At 40.0% G+C, this 20737-nt stretch overlaps 1 pseudogene; it reads right to left on the bottom strand.

Moving 5' to 3' along the window:
* Positions 1–17701: 17701 nt before the first annotated feature.
* Positions 17702–20312, bottom strand: LOC127137826 (uncharacterized; annotated as a pseudogene).
* Between the last annotated feature and the right edge of the window lie 425 nt (positions 20313–20737).

The following is a 20737-nucleotide window of genomic DNA, read 5'->3' as shown; positions in this document are numbered from 1 at the left end:
ACGAATTACAGAACTCCTCTAAATCCTGCCCAGTTCGCGCCGCGAACTGGGCTTCGCGCCGCGAATCGCGCGCGAACAGAACCCTCTGCTGCAGAAATCAGCGCAGCTTTGCTTCTCTACTCGCCGTAACCCGTACCCCACAGCTAACAACCCAAAATCGACATTTAACAGTCATATATACACAACATACTTCAATTACAGTGCATATAACGCAACAAAACTCACAGATCGGAGAATTTATCATCAAAACCCCAACTTTCCCAATCTCCCTAAAATCCCCAAAATTCATCAACAACCCAACAGATATCATGAAATTGCTCGCATATTATCGTTTAATAAGGTTCAGACCCCTTACCTCTTTGGATTGAAGGAATCTCCGAGCAATCTTTGGCCTTTTCCTCTTCCTTCTCTTTCTCTTAGCGTTTCTCCCCCTTTCTCTGACTCTGAAGCAAAACACGTGAAAACCCAACTCTGAGTTCTCTTGGCTTCTTATATCAATTTCCACTTTTACCCTTCCACTCTTCATATTCCATTTATTTATTTATTTAATTATTATTAAAATAAATAACATCAATAATAATAATAAAAATAATCCAATAATCCAACTTTATTTAATTAAATTAATAAAATAATATTAACTCAATTAAATAATTCTCTTATTTTAATCGGGGTGTTACAACTCTCCCCCACTAAAAGAGTTTTCGTCCTCGAAAACATACCTCAAGCAAATAGAGCCGGATACGACTCCTTCATCTGATCTTCACGCTCCCAAGTCAAGCTCTCACCAGCTGGACCTCCCCAAACAACTTTCACTAGAGCAATCTTCTTACCTCTCAGGGTCTTCTCTTCTCGGTCATCTATCCGAATTGGCAACACCTCAACGGTCAAATTATCCCTCACCTGGATATCATCCAACTGAACAACATGCGAAGGATCCGCAATATATTTTCTCAACTGAGATACATGAAACACATCATGCAGATTAGAAAGCGACGGCGGTAAAGCTATCCGATACGCCACTTCCCCAACCCTCTTCAAAATCTGATACGGACCCACAAACCTCGGAGTAAGCTTTTTAGACTTTAAAGCTCTACCCACACCTGTCGTCGGAGTAACTCTCAAGAACACATGATCTCCCTCTTGGAACTCAAGTGCCTTTCTCCTGTTATCATGATAACTCTTCTGACGACTCTGAGAAATCTTCATTTTCTCCTGAATCATCTTAACCCTTTCAGTCGTCTGCTGCACAATCTCAGGTCCGAGTACAACACTCTCACCTGATTCATACCAACACAATGGAGTTCTACACCTCCTACCATACAATGCTTCATATGGAGCCATACCGATACTAGCATGAAAACTATTATTATAAGTAAACTCCACCAACGGCAAATAACTATCCCAAGAACCACTCTGCTCCAACACACAAGCTCTCAACAAATCCTCCAAGGATTGGATAGTTCTTTCAGTCTGACCATCAGTCTGAGGATGATAAGCTGAACTCAACCTCAACTTATTCCCCAACGCTTTCTGCAAACTTTCCCAAAATCTAGAAGTAAATCTGGGATCTCTATCAGACACAATACTGGATGGGATACCATGCAGCCTCACTATCTCCTCAATATACAACTCTGCCAACTTCTCTAAAGAGTGATTAATCTTCATCGGCAAGAAATGCGCCGACTTAGTCAATCGATCCACAATCACCCAAATAGAATCATTACCTTTCACCGTCTTCGGCAATCCCGTCACAAAATCCATGGAAATGCTATCCCACTTCCATTCAGGAATCTTCAAAGGTTGCATCATACCTGCCGGTTTCTGATGTTCAATCTTCGACTTCTGACAAGTCAAACAGGCATACACAAACTTAGCAACATCTCTTTTCATACCAGCCCACCAAAACAACTTCTTCAAATCTTGATACATTTTAGTTGCACCTGGATGGATACTCAATCCACTCCTATGGCCCTCTTCAAGAATACTCTTTTTCAATTCAGACACCTCAGGAACACAAACTCTACCTTTAAATCGCAGGATGCCATTCTCATCAATCTCAAAATTACCACCATTACCCTGGTTGACCATAGTAATATGATCAACTAGAGCGACATCAACTTGCTGACCATTCCGAATATCTTCCAGAATTCCACTAGTCAACTTCAGCATACCCAACTTTACACTATCAGCGGAAACTTCACAACCCAAACTCATATCACGGAACTGTTCAATTAACTCAAGCTCCCGAACCATCATCATAGACATATGTAGAGACTTTCTACTCAGCGCATCTGCAACTACATTAGCCTTACCGGGATGATAACTCAATTCAAAGTCAAAATCCTTCAGTAATTCTAACCATCTTCTCTGCCTCATATTTAACTCTTTCTGATCAAACAGATACTTCAGACTCTTGTGATCACTGAACACTTCGAATCTGGAACCATACAGATAATGCCTCCACATTTTCAACACAAATACAACAGCTGCAAGTTCTAGATCATGCGTAGGATAATTCCTCTCATGAACTCTCAACTGTCTAGAAGCATAAGCTACAACTTTACCATTCTGCATCAAAACACCACCAAGACCCATCAAAGAAGCATCACAATAAACAACGAAGGACTCACCAGGATTAGGCAAGATCAACACTGGAGCACTGGTCAACCGCCTCTTCAACTCAACAAAACTCGCTTCACAAGCTGCATCCCACACATACACTTGACCCTTCTTAGTCAACTGCGTCAACGGCAATGCCAACTTAGAGAAGCCCTCAATAAATCTGCGATAATAACCAGCTAACCCCAGAAAACTGCGTATCTCAGTAGCAGACTTCGGAGTCTCCCACTGTAATACAGCATCCACTTTAGCAGGATCAACAGAAATTCCACCACTCGAAATCACATGGCCAAGGAAACTCACTTCCTTCAACCAGAACTCACATTTAGATAACTTTGCATATAATTTCTTTTCTCTTAACACCTGCAAAACAATTCTCAGATGTCCTGCATGCTCTTCTTCCGTCTTAGAATATATCAATATATCATCTATGAACACCACAACAAAATTATCAAGGTACGGATGAAATATACGATTCATATATTCCATAAACACACCTGGAGCATTAGACACACCGAACGGCATCACAGTGTATTCATAATGACCATACCTCGTACGGAAAGCAGTCTTCGCAATATCATCTGACTTCACTCGGATCTGATGATAACCCGACCGCAAATCAATCTTACTGAAAACATGAGTTCCAACCAACTGGTCCATCAAATCATCAATCCTCGGCAATGGATACCGATTCTTGATAGTCACCTTATTCAACTGCCGATAATCGACACACAACCTCATCGTACCTTCTTTCTTCTTCACTAACAATACTGGTGCACCCCAAGGAGAAACACTTGGACGCACAAACTTCTTCTCAAGCAATTCTTCAAGTTGCTTCTTCAATTCAACTAATTCAGTTGCCGACATTCTATAAGGAGACATCGACACTGGACTCGTACCTGGTACTAAGTCAATGGAAAATTCGACTTCACGTTCTGGAGGTAAATCACTTACATCCTCCGGAAACACATCCTGAAATTCACAAACAACAGGCAAATCTACACTCACCACTTTCTTATCCGCTTGCAGAGACGCAAATAAAGCGAATATCTGAGCTTCATCTTTCACAAAATTCCCCACCTGCCTAGCAGATAGAAATCTTGCCTCATCATTCTCACCAACTTCAGAAAACCGCACCGTCTTCCTATAGCAGTTGATAAACACGCCATAGAATTCTAGCCAATTCATTCCCAGAATAATATCAATTTGGTGCAAGGGTAAGCACACCAAATCAATCACGAACTCTCTCTCAAAGATCGTCAAATGACAACCTCGACAGACAACAGAAGTCTTCACAGAACCATTAGCAGGAGTATCTATCACCATACTTCCGCCCAAGGACGACATAATCACACCAATCCTAGTCGCACACTCATACGAAATAAACGAATGCGTAGCACCAGTGTCAACAATAGCAAGCAATTCAACATTATTAATCAAGCAAGTACCTTTAATCAGATTATCTTCTTTAGGAGCTTCAGCCCCACTCAGAGCAAACACCCTACCAGTAGTATGAGCTGCAGTAGCCGCCTTCTTCGGTTTCGAGCACTGCGAACTGATATGGCCTTTCTCGCCACAATTAAAACATGTCGGACCAGCATCCTTACATTCAGTAACTCTATGACCAGCCTGACCGCATCGGAAACATCTCAGCACTTTCTTGGTACAGTTATCAGCACGGTGGCCTGGCTCGCCACACTTGAAACATTTACCAGCTATGGGAGATCCTCCCCCACTTGGCTTCTTCGCATCTACCACCTTCTGCTTACCTTTACCATTCGGGGATGCATAAGGACTACCACGATCCTTATTCTTCTTCTCATTAAGACTCTTGTAATGAGCAGTCCTAGCCTTGCTATCTTCGTCAAATATCCTGCACTTATTAACCAGTGTAGGAAACCTACGAATCTCCTGGTAACCAATGCCTTGTTTGATCTCTGGACGCAACCCATTCTCAAACTTGACACACTTGGATTCCTCGGCATCAGCATTATTATAATGAGGACAATACTGCACCAGCTCCTCAAACTTCGAAGCGTAATCAGCAACAGACATGTTACCCTGTTTCAGTCCTAGAAATTCCATCTCCTTCTTACATCGCACATCAGCAGGAAAATATTTCTCCAGAAAGGCCGTCTTGAACCTTTCCCAAGTCGTCTCAGCACCTGGTACTTCAATTCTCTGGCGAGTGTTATCCCACCAGTTTTCAGCCTCCTCAGATAACATATGCGTACCAAACTGCACCTTCTGTGCTTCAGTACACGTCATCACCCGGAAAATCTTCTCAATTTCCTTCAGCCAAATCTGAGCACCATCTGGATCATAACGCCCTTTGAATGTAGGAGGGTTATTCTTCAGAAACCTTCCCAAATTCTTAAACTCGTCGACCGGCGGATTCTGCTGCGCCTGCATAGCCTGCGCCATAGCAGCCAAAGCCTCAGCAATCGCACGGTCATTTTCTCCAGCCATACTCTGCACAACACAACCATAACCGTTAAATATCGACAGTGTCATTTACACTAATCGACCAACAGGGAAAACCTCACATTATGACTCGACTGGACTGACCATGCTCTGATACCACTAATGTAACACCCTTCTACCCAAACGACATATTTAAATATATTATCAGAGTACAACATGTAGAAGAGTTTACATTTCTTACAACGTAACACTTATTGCATTACAACATAAAACATATTATTTAATATTTAAACTTCGCAGCGGACAACAGCACAAATATTATAATTCATAATAATGTTTCAACATTATCTCAACAAAACATCTCAACATTTAGTCATCATAAACAACATAAATAATAATCAACTATCTATCGAATCCCATAACCCCGGTGTCACATGACCAGAGCATTTGACTCGACTCTGTAGAATAACTCTACACTTATTCCTCGAACCTCAACAATAGCTACTCCTCTTTATCTGCACATTGCTCATCATAGATGAACATAAACATATGCAGAAGGGGTGAGAATTACATTATTAAATAATAATAATACGACAGAAATATAAACATAAATATATATTTCACATATGCCAACACAGCTCATCATCATTATCATAATCAACAAACTCATGGACATCAACAAAACAACACATCAAATGCAATGCACGCACCCATGCATGACTCAACACGACTCGGTATACCCATTTTGTGACCAACTACAGGATCACCACTCCCAGATTCATCACCATAGAATCCGAGTTCCCCGCAAGGAACCAAGCCTCTCAACAAGCCCGGAGTCAACAACATCATTGGAACTCAGTCCGTTCATCACTAGGCATCGGCCTTTCATGAATGCATGCACATCAAACATGCATCATAATCAACATAGCAACAACATCATCATATAGTCATGTTATCATCATCATTAATAACATGACAAACAACTCAACAAAACAACAACAACATCATAATGATATCACATCGTCACATAATACATTCATAGCTAACACGTAAATTCAACATTTCATCATCATAAACACCTCATACACAATCATATAATCACTATTAATTGTTTATAATACAACTACAGCGACTTACTAAGAGTCTCGCAACTCAACGTACTCAAAACCCACCAACATTAGCTTCTGCATTTCTCCAGTTCGCGCCGCCAACATAGGGACGCGCCGCGAACTCTTCCAATACAACACAGTTCGCGCCGCGAACGAAGGACCGCGTCGCGAACAATTTATTTCGCTTCAGTACGCGCCGCGAAGCAGGGTTCGCGCCGCGAACAACGAATTACAGAACTCCTCTAAATCCTGCCCAGTTCGCGCCGCGAACTGGGCTTCGCGCCGCGAATCGCGCGCGAACAGAACCCTCTGCTGCAGAAATCAGCGCAGCTTTGCTTCTCTACTCGCCGTAACCCGTACCCCACAGCTAACAACCCAAAATCGACATTTAACAGTCATATATACACAACATACTTCGATTACAGTGCATATAACGCAACAAAACTCACAGATCGGAGAATTTATCATCAAAACCCCAACTTTCCCAATCTCCCTAAAATCCCCAAAATTCATCAACAACCCAACAGATATCATGAAATTGCTCGCATATTATCGTTTAATAAGGTTCAGACCCCTTACCTCTTTGGATTGAAGGAATCTCCGAGCAATCTTTGGCCTTTTCCTCTTCCTTCTCTTTCTCTTAGCGTTTCTCCCCCTTTCTCTGACTCTGAAGCAAAACACGTGAAAACCCAACTCTGAGTTCTCTTGGCTTCTTATATCAATTTCCACTTTTACCCTTCCACTCTTCATATTCCATTTATTTATTTATTTAATTATTATTAAAATAAATAACATCAATAATAATAATAAAAATAATCCAATAATCCAACTTTATTTAATTAAATTAATAAAATAATATTAACTCAATTAAATAATTCTCTTATTTTAATCGGGGTGTTACATTAGCTCTTAACCCTGACATTGAGAGTCAGGGTAAAGCCAGATGAAAGGTGAGTGAAGATTAGACTTCACAGCTCTTATCCCTGTCCAGGGAGAGCTTCAGACAAAGGAGTGTGGGTCCAGAAAGAGGAACCCTTCTACACTCATGACTCTGACACAACTGTACAAATGTACAAGATCTTTGGGTTAATGTCCCAATGCATCCACACAGTGGTGTGAGCAGAGGGACGACTCAACAAGAATAGCAGGGGATGGATTGCACATCCCTTGGGTTCTGCCAATTGCCTTAATCAAGGTCTTTACCTGCTTGGGGACTAAGTTAAACAATCACAATCATCGCCTCTTAAGGAGGATTTCAGACAGTTGCCCGGCCAAGTAACAGGCCAGGTCTTCCAGACTACATGGAGAAAGGAATTCTACCTCAATTGGTTTATACAACCAAGCAACAGCAAGCAAGTTCTTAAAGAACTGTTAGCAACTAATGTACCTAAAATCAATCAAATATCATCAGTATACCAGACAAACCAACATTAAACAGCAAAAGTCAATCAGTTAATCTGTACAGTCAAACACAAGTTAATGCACACAAGTGCAAGCCATGAGCTCAAACTCAAGCATCAAACCCTACAACACAAAGTCAATGTTAATCATAAACAATTCACAAGTCAACTTAATTAACTTGAAGCAATCTCCTTAAACCATTTGCATCTCAACCTGAAAATCCAAACCAAACATGAGAGACAAGACCACTAGGCCAAGCCTAGGGTCCAAAGGAGATGAAAAAATCAAAACAGCAAGTGAAAATTATCCAAAATCACAATTAATCAATTTAGAAACAAATGCAATTGGTCCCATGCTCATATCAATCACCATTATCATTTCATGCACAAAAAGGTATCACACATGCAATTTGCAACTTCAAATGACCAAACAGAATGATCAACATCAAATCCACATCAAAACAATTCAATTAATTCCACAAAAATTCAAGTATCAACAGAACATATCCAATGAATAGCATGTCAAATTTCAGCTCAATTGGACAAAAGGAAGTAGGTCAATGAAAATCAGAAAGTTCAGACAATTTCAAACAAGCCAACACATGGTATCCAAACAAGCATCAACTTCCAAAAATCATAAAACAGTGACACAACAAGATAAATGAATGGGATCAAAACCACAATGACCTATAATGTGTTTACAATTCACATGTCAAATTTCACATCCATCCAATTAATCATGAGAATTTCACAAATCAAATGCCAACATGTGTCACAAAATGATCCAACAGAAGAGAAAATTCCAATCAATTAGGAAATGACATCAATAAATCCAGAAAAAAATCACATGTGATCTCAACATACATATGTTCATTCATGCAAAATTTTGGCTCAATCTAACACCCCTAAGCACATCAAATAAAATCATGAAGTTCATCAAGCTTGGTGTGACACAAATTGTCACACCTCTATTCAAAAATTCATATCTCAACAACCAAGTATCCAAAAATTACAAACTCTACATCAAAATCACCATGAAAGAGTCCAGAATATGCACAAAAAATTTCATCCATTTCTTTGGAAGCATCATCATTTTATGAAAGATATGGCAAAGCATGTACAAATGTGACACATTCAATCAATCTCTAGGCCTTTTTAATTTTCACACGTGCATAAAAATCACAAAAATCATGATTAAATTCTACACATTACAAGGAGCATCATGAAAAAAACCTCACTCAATTTGGATAAAAAATGAATCATCTATGGAATTTACAAGAACATGGAAGAAATTGGAATAAAAATTAGAAAGGAAATGAAATAATCAAAAGAATTAATGTCACAATGGCACAAGCGTAATATTTAAACGCCAGAGCAAAACGACGTTGCTCTACTTAGAAGCCATGGCGCGTTCCTATTGGACAGAAGGCGCGGCAAACATGTTTTCAAACAAGGCAAGGCAAAATTGAAGATCAAACGCGTGTTCATCACCATTTACAGCAAACACACTTCCAGATTTCCAGAAAATTGATGAACATCAAATCTCAACCAAAATCTACAAACTCTATATCAAAAGAACCGTCTCAACTAGCACATCACGAATATGTCATTGATTTAACCTAACTCTAAGCATGGCAACAGGATCGATCAAAAATAGAAGTGCACATCAAACTTTAAACTCAGATTTCTCATCCAATTCTTAACCAAATTCAAAACCACAAATATCATGATGATCTATGTTGAAAGCTCTACAAAAGCCATATAACGATTTACACAATTAAGGAAATCGAATTTGCACCTTATGATGATGGCAGATGCGATTCAGCTTGTTTCCACGTGCCAATTGCAAAAACAGATGGAGATTAAGGTTATGGAAGGTGAATGAAGCAAGTAGCTTAGCTCAAAACGGTTCCATGTGCAAGAATGATGAAATTTCCATTGATGTGCAAGCTTAGGACAATCGTGATTCTTGGAGCTTTGGCTACGAATTCAGCAAAACAGTTCCTCAATGAGTCTTGTGGAGTGCAAATCAAAGAAGAATGATGCAAATTGATGAGGATTTGGTGAAGAAATGTTGAAAAATGATTGATGAAGTTTTTAGAGAATTTGAGAGAATTGGAGGGAAAAACAGTTACAATTCTTGGAATGTGCAATCTCATTACCAATTCTGTTATGATTAGTAACTTATACCATAGCCTAATCCATTTCCTTAATCATAATTAACAAAATTGGATTGGATTAGTGTTAATGAGTTTGAAGTGAGATATCCAAAATGACCTTTCCAAATTATGCACTATGACAGCAAATGACAACTCACACAAGTCATATTTGGCATTTGGAGTGTGTTGGAAGTGGTTTCATGTGCATATCTCTTGTATTTCTCAATTTCACATGTTCACACCAAAAATTCAAAAGAATCCACTTGAAATTTGACTTTTTGCCTTGACCATTTTTGATGAATTTTGATTATGCAACATGAAAGTACATGTGAAATGGGGTTTGCTCAAAGAAAGATCACCCAAATTGGACATTCCATGTGAAAGTTATGCCACTTTGATTTTAGGCATTTTTGGAAAATGAATGGACCATAACTTGTCAACCATACATGGGAAATTCAAGTTCTTGGACTTTTTGGAAAGGTGAGAGCAAGATCTACAACTTTCATGTTGAACAAAAATCCATTTGAAGCTTTTTTGGACATGTAATTTTGTGGTGAAAAACTTTCCATTTTTGGAAACTTCCATTACAAGTCACTTTCCATTTTTGGAAACTTTTTGTCTGATTTTATTTTCTTCATTCTTGATGTTTGAAATGTCAAATGAAACTTGTTTAGACATGAATGAAGTGTATCCAACTCTCTCCCACCTCCAAATCCATAAAATCAAGCACAGTTGACCACAATTGACTTTTTCAACTGATAGATGAATTTGGCAATGCACTGATCAAGTTGAGCCCCAATCCTCTGATGAAATGGCTCAAGGATGAAACCCTAGCTTCCATAAGCTCAATATAATCACATGATGATCCCCATATCCATTATAGACCCCATTTCTTTGCCATGCCCTGATTGGCCCAATGCTACTGATTAGGGTTGACCAGGGTCAAAACCCTAATCCCAAGGTATCTGATCAATCTTCTGAATCTCTTAGATGATAACAAAACCCTGATGATGATGATGTACCATTTCAACCAAGATCAAGACCAATCTCCTTGAGAATCATGAAACCCTAATTTGAATCACCAACCCTCAGATAGTTAATGATCCAGTCCATTCAATCAATGAAACCATCAGCTTGCATATATCCACCTCTTTATCTTCTGATCAAGACTTGGAAGATGACTTGCACAATGTAACCACATGATATGCAATGCAATGTCTAATGACCTAAAATGATATGCAATATGTTAAGCTAGTCCCAAGAGAGGAGGGCAAATTTTGAGGTGTTACAGGGGGACGAAGTCATAAGGTAGCCCATATGGAGGAAGGGTTAAGGGTAACATCCTCTGAAGTTGGGCTTCCACTGCCGGGCCCATGGTCTATGAAATCACGGTCGCTTGCGGAACCTCAAATCTGAAGGTTAAATCTTGCAGCATCTCTCTCATCTGGGACATGCCCCCCTTGAACTCGTCTAGTTCAGCTCTAACTCGGGCGCTCTCTTAATCTTGTTCAGCCATCCATTGTCCTGCTCAAGCGTGAGTATTGTACTGGTGTTGAAAATTCAGCGTGAAACTGGAGGAAGGAAGGGAGGAGTGAGACTCTATTTTGAAAATGTATGAATGCATGTGCGGATGCATCTTGTTTGCAAAACTCTTGGTTAGTTTCAGTCATTCATTTCAGAAATGCCACAACATTTGTTCACAAGTATTTAAAGCAATAAAACACAATAAAATGAATCCCAAAGCGATTTTTCATTAATTAGAACAAATTTCAAATACAAACAACGTGCTTATGGCTTATGGGCTTTCCGAACCGTAGCAAGGTCGGTAGTCAGCCCTTCTAACATCGCCTTACAAAATTTAATGAAATTAAAGACTTGATGCGGGGTGTTCTCTGGACACATGCACCAATCAGCTTCTTGCAGTTTCTCAGGTAGCTCTCGCATGACGAAATTTGCAAATCTGGACAGCCTCAGAAATTTGCCCGTCCACTCGGTGTAAAGCCCTTGGAGGTCTTGAATGATGCGCAAGTCTTCAGCCTTGGTCACCGCTATGTCCCTATAGAGGTTTCTCCAATATCTGCACTCACCTTGCAACATCATATAGGCAGCATCCTGATCCCCACCTTCAAGTTCCTGGATTCTAGCATCGGCTTGTTCCAACTGATATTTTAGCCGTGTGCAAACTCTTTCTGACTCTTCAGTCCTCAGTTTCTCGCGTTCCAGAGTATCCTTGTATTTCTGAATGGTATTCTCCAATTCACGAGTACGAATCTCAGAAATCAGTCGTGCTTCCCTTTTCATTTCAAGGGTCAATTCCAGAGTCTTGTTGAGTTTTTGAATCCAGAGTAAAGCTCTATCCAACTCCTCCTCCTTTGACTTGAACACAGATTTAGTGTTGTAAAGCGCTTGTCCGAACTTTTCTCTCCTTGCTTCAGACTCCCTAGCTCTTTTGTTGGAGATTTCAAGCTCTTTGTCCTTCTTTTGTTGAGCGTCTTTCAAATTCCCATTCTCTATCAAGACTCGGCCGAGCTTAATTCTCAAGTCAGCATTCTCCAACTCCAACTCCTTGATACGGGCATTGAGTTTCTCTATATCTTTAGGTAATATGGGTTTTGGCTCAGGAACCGACGGATAGATAGAAGGATCAAATGGAAAAGGGAGTTTAACCATCTGAACCCTCTCTCTAACCCAACAAGTATAAGGCTCTTGCGCAATGACATTTCTCTTACCCAACTCCTTACCCTTTCTGATAACTGCTTGCCAAGACCTCTTGATCTTTTTCACCACGGGATGATCTGCTTCAGCACTGTGTGAGATGAGAGGCTCTAAAGCTTCAGCTTTTGGGGGGCCATTCATAGGGTAACAATGCTGCCTCAAAGATAACACGGGGTTATAGTTGATGCAACCCTTGGTTCCTATCAAAGGCACATTGGGGAAGTCTCCAATGCTGACAATAACGTCCTTGGTCTCCCAATCCCTGATATACCACTTAACATGATTGGAAGTGAGGGAAGCTAACTTCTGGGAGGGCTTGAGTTCCTTTGAGACAAAAGGGCCATCTTCTGGCATATGAGATCCAAACCAGGCATGCAACAACTGCGCACAACATAAGATGGTTCCTCCCTTCTTCTCATGACGATCATGGAGAGCGTAGTGGAGGTCTGCCATGAGGAACGGTACAGGGTTACCAGAGAGGAAGATTCTCACCGCCAGGTGGTCCACAAAATGGTCAATATTTGGGAAGAGAACTATCCCATATACCAACACGGCTAACACAACATAGAAGGCTTCCCAATTACCTTCTTTTTCCATCTTCTTAGCTTGATCTTCCAAGAACTTCCTAAAAAACCCATTGAGAGCTCCCTTCACATCCCAATTGTCCACGACTTCAGAAACTTTCATACCCAAAGCTAAAGCTATCCTCTTGGGAGGAATACCTTCATCAAACTTCGGAAATGGATTATGATCCTTCAAATTCCGGCCTATGATCTTCTCAAACTCTTCCAAGGTAGGAGCCAATAGGAAGTCAGAAAACGTGAAACAACGTAGAGGTGGATCATAGAACTGAGCAATAGTCACTGTGGTCATCATGTCCATCTTCTCATTTAGGATGTCCAAAATTCTTCCATAGTTTTGCACAAAGCTGTTGAGTTTGATTGGTGTTACTTTAGCGCTCAACTTTTGCAGGCTGGCAAGGTCCACGTTCTTGTATTTGAACTGAAAAGTGCTTCTTCTCTCAGGATTCATTTTGCTAACAAGTCTTGGATTCCTGAAACAATGCGAAAAAAACTAAGAGTTTTGCTTTTTATGCGTATGCAATGAATGGATGGATGCAATGTTCTTTTTGTACAGGTTCAAAGGTTCGAGGTATGGATAAATCTGATTGCTTTCCAAAACAGGGTTCTCACCGGGTATGATCTAGGGTTTTGTTACAAAGGATCCCCAGAGTCATTGACTCACAAGAATGTTTGACGCTTACGGAAAATACTTTTCGGTCGTCAACTCCCTCAAGTGAATCTATTCTGGGTGAAGTTCTCGTACTGACTTTTACGAAGTATTCACCTCGGGAGTCCGTACTGCGCAACCATCGACTTGGTTCTAGACAAGGTACTTAGAGTCATGGATTCAAAAGAATGTTTGACGCTTACAGAAAATACTTTCCGATCGTCAACTCCATCTAGAGAATATATTCTGAGTGAGATTCTCGTATCGATTCTTATGAAGTATTCATCTCGGGAATCAATACTACGCAACCATCATTTCTAGTTGGCCAAAGGTTCAATGTTCTAAAAGGTTCTTAGAGTCATGGACCCCTTTGAAACATTGAAGCTTATGAGGTATCCACCTCGGGCGACAATATTCACAAAAAGATCTACTCTAAGTGAGGTTCTCGTACCGACTCTTACGAAGTATTCACCTCGGGAGTCTGTACTACTCAACCATCATCCTATCTTATGTTTTTTTCCACTCTAGACTCGGGTGTAGAGTCTTTCCCACATGGTTTGCAATCAAATATCCAAGTACCCAACACAGTGGAACCAATATACAACAAATATATCAACATAATAATAAAGATAATAAAAGCAATAAATAAGAAAAAGCCACACAATTAACACAAACTAAGGCACACAAACGTCCTAACTAGGCTTGACTCACTTAGGGAATGGTAGTCCCCAGCAGAGTCGCCATCTGTCGCACCTCGGAAAAATGAGAACGCGGCCTAGGGAAGCGCAATCGCACACTTACAATGATGGACTGAACAGAGTTGCCACCGAACTTTATTTATTCCTAAAAAGGAAAGGGGAAATATCGATAAAACCTAAGAAAGAACGACAATGATTATGGTCGTCGCAACCAAATTAGGGTTCGAGGGTCGATTACGCGAGGGGAAGGTATTAGCACCCCTCACGTCCGTTGTACTCAACGGGAACTAGTAGGTTAGTTGTGCGCGTTAGTGTTAGTTTGAAATGCTAGGCTTCTCGAGTTATTAGGTGGGGAAAGGAAGAGCGGAAGAGAGGAGAATGTTTTTGGATTTTTTAACGAAGGACTAAACCTAAGTTTTTTATTAGTGAGCCTGACAAGATTTACAAATCCTGCTCCTACGTATCTCAACAGAGAAATCAAGGCTTGCGTAGTTCTGGGTAGAAAAATGTTTGTTTGTTGGTCGATTTTAGCGAAAGCTACTTTGTGTCAAATCGATGAAAACATTGTTGGACTATCCAAAACAGGTGGAGAAACATTGCCTTGCATTGTTTTGAAATAAAGTACCTTTCGTTCGAGAAAGGTTTAAAGAGTCAATCGCACAGCGGCGAGAAAAGAAATTGATTGGTTTGATGTGTTTTGAATAATGGCGAGAACTTGGATGAGCGAGATATCCATCTCGAATCCTAGTCTCAGGAGTGCGTGGTATCCACCACGTTCCATTTCCATCTTATTTGCAAAAGTGTTTAATAAGGATTAAGTGTTTTGAATTTGATTAGGAAAGGGTTTGAGGAAAACTGCATTGACAATTTTAAATGATGGCGAGAGCTAAGATAGGCGAGGCATCCACCTCGAGTCTTAATCTCAGGAGTGCACGGTATCCACCATGTTCCATTTCCATCTTTATTTAAAAAGTGTTAAATAGGAATTAACTATTTTTGAGTTTTATTATGAAAAATGGCTTGACGTTGGATCAAGCATTGATGGATGTTTAAGAGAAATTTGAAAGAATGTTTGAGAGAAACATAATGGATAGATTTGGACGATGACGAGAGCTAAGATAGGCGAGACATCCATCTCGAACCCTAGTCTCATGAGTGCGTGGTATCCACCATGTTCCATTTCCATCTTTATTGAAAAGGTCTTTAAATATGAATTAAGTTTTTTGGGTTTTTATTGTGAAAGTGGCTTGACGTTTGATCAAGCATTTGATGAAGGTTTGAAAGAAATGGAATAGAATAGGAGGAAGAAATGGATTGATTTGTTTATTGAGAAAATACTCGACGTTGGATCGAGTCATTATTTTTGATCTTTTGGAAATGATTGATTTTATTCTTGTGTTAGTAGCTAACTAAACAGTCAAGCAAATAAAGAAATAAAAAGAGATAAAATTATTACATGCCATGGGAGTGGGGTACATTTTGTCGAATGGGGATTCAAAGTAATGAAATAATTAAATCGGACCAATCAATGAATAAATAATGCATGAGTGTAGATGCAAGGGAATTGTCTCATTGTGAGAAGGCCCAAGAGTAAGCCATGTGAAGAAAATAAACAACACAACAAGTTATATTTACAAAACACTCAAAAATTAAATTGAAAGAAACAACATTGGGACGTGCACGGATGGAAATTGAGGGACACACAAAACCTAAATAATGTGCTCAAAGCCGGTTTGCACATATTGCCAATAATTGAAATGCCATATGCTATTAATCAAAACGCGGAGAAATTCTATTGTTATCTTGATAAAATAATCATGGATAAACAACATGAGAGTAGTTGAATCCCTAAATTAAAATCGATGCTTTGCCAATTAAGATGAATAATAAGGGAAACATTAAAAAAATGAGTATAGGAGAAATTAGGTTAAAACATAAATACGAGAATTAAATAAAATATGAGAAATTGAAATGTTGAAGAACCAAAATAACACATATGAGTATCAAACCCAAGACTAAGGGGGAGATGAACTATCTCCATCTCCACCCAGCCAACACTTGCCTACTGCTAGATTAAGACCAACAAAACCTATGTGCTAACTGGAAAACTCCCAAAGAAAAAATGAAAAGGGCCAAACTTGGGCCACCGAATTAGGTTTGTTTAAGGCCCACGAACCTAAGTCCCAGATTCGGGTCGGTGGAGGCCCACTCCAGTAATGTCCAAGCGCGAAAAGGGCCAGGAGGGAAGTTCGACGGTCACCCTAGCCGCCTGGCTCTTGGGTGACGGAAATGAAAAGTCTGCCAACAATAATAGTTGGTCTGCTGGCTTTAATGAAAAAAGGTAGATGAAGGTGAAAGGCCAGCTTGGGAACAGTGAAACGTGGCATTCAATATTTTAAAAAGAAAGCTGGTAGTACCGATGGATAAAACATAAATGGAGTAAAAAAATCTGAAAAAGATACAAAGAAAAGAATTTAACGTATCCAAATGATCTTCTCCCGCTCGAGAGAAACCAACTTGCTCTCCATCCCCAGGAACCTCTCTACCGTCGCGAATGGGAGGGGAGCAACCACCAACAAAAACAAAATCATGGATCGCGCATTCATAGTATTTAGAACGACGCAACAATCAAAGCAAAACTAGAAGCTAAACATAAATAGCTCTCTCTCTATTTCAGTCCAAGCAAGAATCAACACGTGTGGTCAAAGAAGCAGGAAACTCACTAATGGCGACAAATCCGGAAGCGATTGGGAAGGGCAGCGTCACGTGAATCTTTCTTCCAAACGTGATTGGTTCTCTTCAAGAAATGTCGGCTCTTGGCTCTCAGAGTTTTTCGCCTTCTCGCCGTCAAAAATTCTTAGGGTTTTCTTTGTGAACAGTAGTCCCTCTTATATATGACTCATAACTCTTTCTTTCTCTTTGTCGTGTTTCTTCAGGGTAGTCGAGCGTGTTCGTACGGAAGTCGTTGGAGCTTTTGTCCTCATCCCCAGTTTGTCTTCTCTCCTTCAATTCCTCTCCATCTCCAAAACTTCATCGTTGGTAAGAAAAAGTTTCACCACCGTAACTTAGCTGAAAAGTTTGCATTTTTTTTGAATTAAACTGATTTTTGTGTGTTTGTGTCGCAGCAGCTTCGATATGGATTTGGTTGGATCACATTCACCCCACCTTGTGATGAAAATGAATTGATGTTGGTTTGTTGAGGAGTGCTAACATTTTTTTGTTGAAGGGAGCTCAAGGGAGCCTGTTGCAAAGAGTTTGCAGAATTGCCTTGCCCAACGTCTACACCATTACTTGGTTGAATTATATTCAACATGTTTTGTTGTGTTGTTGATAAACCAGACATAGAACTATGTTGCAAGTTCGCAACATTGTTCTACTGTATAGCTGCTGTAGAAGCTTGCAAGTTTGATGGTTGCATCTGAGAGATCATTTATCATCGGTGCATCTGAACTTCCATTAGATTCTGCTCTAGATATGACATTGGAGTATGATAGTGTCTCTCCGTTCCTCAAACCTGGTGTACCAGAAGAATCCGCGATTAAATTGTTATTATGTAAATCACTAGTTTCTTGAGCTTGAAAGGATGAAGAATCATGAGCAGCAGCAAAACCAAACCTAGTCACACTTGAGAACAATTTCCTCTCACCAACAACTTGAGGACTTGAGGACAAAGTGGAATTTCCTAGAGCTTCAAAGTCATCTAGGGAGAACGTGGGAGGTTCATCACGAGAAATAAACTGAGAGTGGGTTGACATGGAAAGAGCATAATTAGAAGTAGCTTCAACCTTTAATTTTTCTTTTAGTTCCTTCTTTGCAAGTTGCTTCCTCTGGCTTGCACGGTTCTTTATTTCATCCAAAAATGGGGCCAGTTCCTCAAGAGGTAACATCTCACTCAAATCAATTTCACAAAGCTGAAAAGTTGTGGTTAATGGAAAATAACTTAAGAAATCGATATCGCCTTCTCACAGCCTCAGATTGAGTAACTGTCTCCAATTGTAGAATTCTTCCACTTATTCTGTGAGGGAGCTTGTCATAGCTACCATAATGGTGCAGTAAACAATTGGTGTTCAAAGGATGAAGAATTAGATGTTTCCCATCAGCAGCCTGATAAAACTTGTAAGAGTCATTTTCCTTTGCATCTCGAATGCCATTTGAATGGCCTTGAATTCATTTTTTTTCTCCTCATATGAAGAAGACAAGTTCATTTCCTGCTCAACTAGTAACTTTTCCAGGTCCAAAATTTCATCCTGACAGCATCCAACAGTTGATTTATCCATTGCTACAACCTTGCTTTGATCGGGGAAATCAGTAGAGGAAGTTCTTGATTCACTAGAACAGTTGTTGTCATCAGTATCCATAACATTTGCAGATATTGATGGTACCTGGAGTGCATAATCAATGAGGCTAGAATATTTTTCACTATTAGAAGCCATGTACTCATTCCAATACTTCTTTCTCTGTTTTAGTTATTGCATTGCAGCACTAACATATGGAAGCTTCTCCAGGTCATCGACAAGACCTGAATCCGCTCTGGCTAGCCAACCATCTAGATCTGATATTGCATGCCTCACTGAGAAATCTACATCTAATGTGAGTCTGAACTTAGAAAATGGGTCACATACGTCTCCTTTGCCACATTATGAGTTACCAGTCTCTTGTTTATTTTTATGCAAAAGAGTAAATGAATCCTTCTTCCTTATTAAGAAAGTGAACTAAATATTATCTCCTACTTGATACTGTTTGACATTTGTGATGTGAACAAAATATAAGTCCTTGACAGATATCATCACAAAGCACAACGGACACCTTTTCAGCAGTCTACGCCTTGGAGCACCAGAATCCTCTCCATTCTACCAGTGGTACGATTTTTGGCTTGAATGCATGCAAGATTATTACTTTCTGTTGTTTTAATTCTATTCCCATTAATGAACACGGTTGCTTTCTGCAAAGCATAATTGGAATTCATGCATTTCTTGTTTTCTAAAACTGAATATTTGATTTATACTGGCAGCTGTTGAGGACAAATTAGACAAAAAAAATGCAAAGATAATAGTAGCTTGCTGAATTATGAATGTTGAAACTTGTGCATCATGATTTTCCATGGGATATGATGTAGCAGTATTAATTTGTGTTCCTTGGATTGATGCAAAATGTTGGCAATGTTGCAGGATGTTGGTTCCTGTTGGTGATGTTGCAGAAGCTGCTGGTGATTGCAGGTATTGGTTGTGGTTGGAGAGGCAGATACTCTGTCTCACACCGGTAAACCAAACATGGCTCATCTTCATTTTCGGTGCTATCTTCAATTGCATTGACCTGATCTCCATGGATGAATCCTGTGCTAAGGAATACTTCTTGGATGCTTCGAGTGTTATCCTTTGCAGGGACTCGGGCTCCTTTCGCAGCGGAAGGCACATATCCCAGACCAAAGCGATCATGCTTCTCAAGAATATCAATAAGTTGACCCCAACCTTCAGGGTTTCCTCCTTCGATGCTAGACTTTGCACTTTTTAGAGAAGCGAAAGATGAACAAGCTTTCCCAACTAGGTCCTTCATCTCCACAAAAGTGGCATTGGCTATTTCAAGAGCTTGGATTGAAGTTTCCTAAGCGTCCTCATCAGCCTCGATATATCTGAAGGATGAAAGGTGACTAACCACAAAGTCCTCCTCCCCAGAAATAATGATCAATTGATTGTCCATTACAAACTTCATTTTCTGGTGTAAAGTGGAGGTAACTGCCCCTGCAACATGAATCCAAGGACGTCCCAGCAAACAGCTATACGCTGGATTAATATCCATAACTTGGAAGTTAATCGGGAATACATGAGGACCAATCAATATGGGCAATTCAACGTCTCCAATCACGGTTCTCCTGGAACCATCAAAAGCTTTCACTATTAGGGCACTAGGCTTCATAACTGGTCCTTGATAAGATAACTTGGCGAGTGTTCTTTTTGGCATCACATTTAGAGAAGATCCGGTATAAACCAAAACTCTCTCCAAAGCATGATCTTTTCATTTTACCGAGATATGGAGATCACGATTGTGATTTTTTCCATCCTCAGGTAACTCCTCTCCACTGAAGCTCAAAGTATTGCAAACTATGATATTCGCAACTACTCCATCAAATTGGTCAACTGTTATGCTTTATGTTACATGAGCTTGGGCATGCACCTTCAACAAAGCCTCCCTATGGGCTTAGGAGTTTAATAACAGAGACAGAATAGAGATCTTAGATGGTGTTTGATGCAACTGATCCACCACTTTCTAATCAATCCTCTTGATTAACTTCAAGAATTTAACAACATCCTCAGATTGGACCACTTCGGGTTCTTTAGTGGGAGCTGCGACTGTTGATTCCTTGTTTGGCCCTTGAGGAGTCACAT

Source organism: Lathyrus oleraceus, chromosome 4 (assembly GCF_024323335.1).
Source record: "Lathyrus oleraceus cultivar Zhongwan6 chromosome 4, CAAS_Psat_ZW6_1.0, whole genome shotgun sequence".
NCBI lineage: Eukaryota > Viridiplantae > Streptophyta > Magnoliopsida > Fabales > Fabaceae > Lathyrus > Lathyrus oleraceus.
Note: the sequence above shows the minus strand (reverse complement) of the source record. Positions and strands in the feature narration are given on the sequence as shown.